Source organism: Simochromis diagramma, unplaced genomic scaffold (assembly GCF_900408965.1).
Source record: "Simochromis diagramma unplaced genomic scaffold, fSimDia1.1 OVJJ01000585.1, whole genome shotgun sequence".
NCBI classification, from domain to species: Eukaryota; Metazoa; Chordata; class Actinopteri; order Cichliformes; family Cichlidae; genus Simochromis; species Simochromis diagramma.
Window position 1 is genome coordinate 6,717,449 of NW_024387398.1, and position 3,064 is coordinate 6,720,512.

Genomic DNA, 3,064 nt, shown 5'->3' on the forward strand with positions numbered 1-3,064 from the left:
CACAATGCAAATACAAGCTATACATATGTACATGATAGTTTTCTGTGACATTACATGTGTCAAAAATGTAACCTGGGCTAAAAATGTATTGATAATGTAGTCTATTTTTTGTATATGTGGCTAAACCTAAATGAGGAATATATGTAAAAATCTAAGTTCACCTCTCAAAATACCCTTTTAAAAGCCCATTATTAATGCTACATGTCAAACTAAGTGCAAAATAATGGGATAACTCCCACAGTCTTTATGAGAGTATGGCCTTAAAACTGCAAGACACACACACTCACTCATATACAGATGCTCACACCCTGACATAAAGCGGCTTCCCTTACTGCACCATCCATTAGCGTTGACCTTTGACATGACCAGTTGTGATCATGTGATTGTGCAACACAGGGGTCACGCTGGCTTGTCAAAACACCAGTGCTGATGAGTGACAATGTGGTAACCAACATGGCTATCTGTTTGAAGTGATGTTTTTGACTCACTTCACTCTTCCATGGCTCTTAGTGTGCCTCAATCAGACTGAGAAGGAGTGAATGTGTGAGCCTGTTATGAAGTCCGAGGATGTGTTCTTCTTTGTTGTTATGATAAACATGGAAATGCATAATTCAGCTGAAGAACAGTGGTTCTGACACTTTCATATTGCAAAATTTTGTTTTTGATGTGATTTATGAGGCTCTCGGATAGCATTTTCATATAGTTATTACTTATTTTCCTTACTTTATTGGACTAAATGCGCCGTGTTTTCAAGGACCATACTTCATCATATTGTGTTGATATATGAGTTTTTGAGTTTTCAGGACATACTAAGGGTTTTGATCACATTTGATTAGAAAAAAAAAAGATTTCAAAGTCATGGAATGAATCCATCAAGGGATATTTAAAGTGGCCTCTCATCCAATGAGTTCAATGGAACTGATCCACTGCAGGTAACCTGAACAACAAGCTCACAATGCTGATGTTAGAGGGAGCATGATGGCCGTGACCAAAAAGTTCCCCACGTAACAAACAAAATGTATGGTGAATTATTTCTTGGATTGCAGAGGTTCAACTGACAGAAACACTATTGTCTGGCAAAGTAGCGAAATTTTTTTTTGCTTTGGTGCAGTTTTTGCCATCTTACTGTGACCTAACTGTTAACACTACAATGTTTGTTGGACAGTGTCTTCTAAAAAATGCCAATTTTTAATGCTGTGGCTAAAATTAGATGATGTAGCCCAACTTCTGGGGCAAAAATATGAATCCAAATTGCCAAAAACTGCAGTTACTAATGGCCTGGCTTGGTGGTGACTCCACTTATGTATCATTCTTCATAGGCTCACATTGTGAAAGGTCAATTTTAGCGCAAAAAAAAAACATGTTTGCTGTACTTTTTTTGCCCAGTGGTGCAACCAATGGAGGGTGTGTGTGGGGGGGTTAGTTGGAGGCGGGGGTGCAGCAGTGGCCAACCCCGAAAAAGTTACTGGCCCTCTGATTGGCTCCCTCTGGCAAGACAGTTATGTGTTGGTTATAATTTCAATAAATGTGATCACAAGAGAGAGAAAGACACCCTAGAATGAGTTGAAACATTGATTTGCTATTCCTGCGTATATAATTTTTGGTTCTGCTGCACCCCTCCACTTTTCTGTTTTTGGTGTAGCACCCCAATATTTTGGCCCCCTATATGCCCACCGATATGAAAACAATTCTGGAGGCGCCCCTGGTCCTGCCATAAGAATGAGAGCTATAGTAAAATAGAGTACAATAGAGTAGCTACAATGATATGAAGTAAATATATACAAAAAACATGCTTTATAAAGAATATAAGCTGTATTGCAGCCTATCTAGATATATTGATTAGGCATAACATTGACAGGTGAAGTGAATAATATTGATCATCTCTTTATCGTGGTGCATGTTAGTGGATGGGATATTTTAGGGAGTGGACATTTTTGTCCTCAAAGTTTATGTTTTAGAAGCAAGAAAAATATTTTGAGCAAGTTTGACAGTTGGGTCTCCAAAACTGGAGTAACTAACAAAAGTAATCCAAGGAATGAATAATGATGCATCAGCAACAGTTGGCCAAGGCTCATTGATGCATGTGGGGCGTGAAGGCAGGCCTATGTGGTCAGACCCAATAAACAACCTTCTGTCGCTCAGATTGCTGAAAAAGTTAATGCTGGTTCTGATAGAAAGGTATCACAATTACATTTTTTAGTTTGTTTTTTTAAGGCAACTTGAAGTGAATACTTCGTTTAAGTTTAAGTTATTTCAATAACTTTTGTGAGTTTTCCTTCTCTACCTCTGCAGAATGAATAGCAAAATCCATGATCAATCATTAAGTATTAAAATTCCATATATATGTCTTGAAAATATATTTTTGAACATTTTTCTTTGGAGCAGAAGAAAATGTAAACTTTTTTTTCCCAAAGCCTTGAAGTCTCCCTTTTCACGAAAGCGTAATTGATCTGTCTTTTCACCTAGCACATGTGATGTTTACCTTGTCAGCAGTGAAGAGCAACAGGATTTGTTTGTGTACCAGCCGCGGCGATTCAGGTAACGAGGAGATTAGAGGAGATTGGAAGCAGGGAATATTCTCTGACACTAATGAATATCAGTTTTATTAGGATATGATTGCGGCCATCAAAAAGGTTATTGCTTTCATAACATTGTATATTAAAAACAATTTAATCTCATCCTTGTAAACAGTAATTCAATCCCTTTCAAGCTGCATCGCTTGTGATTGATGGCAAAGCAGAAGTATATCATCCATACGATGTCACTTGGAGACAACCGCCTTATATCAAGACATTGCCTCTTGATTTAAGGTGATTCTTTTGACAAGTGAAACTCTGTTGGACGGGATTAGGATTCATGTTCTGAAAGAGAACTAGAGGTCAAAGATATCAGCTTAAGGGAAAAATTACATGTCAAAGCAAATCACACACCAAGAGCAAGATTGATAGAGTATAATAATTCCTCAGATGATTTAAAAGTTCTTCATAGGAGATTTTAATGATTACTGTAGCAGGAAACAAGTATTTGCTACACTAAATATAGAGTGCTTTCTTAGCAGGAAATG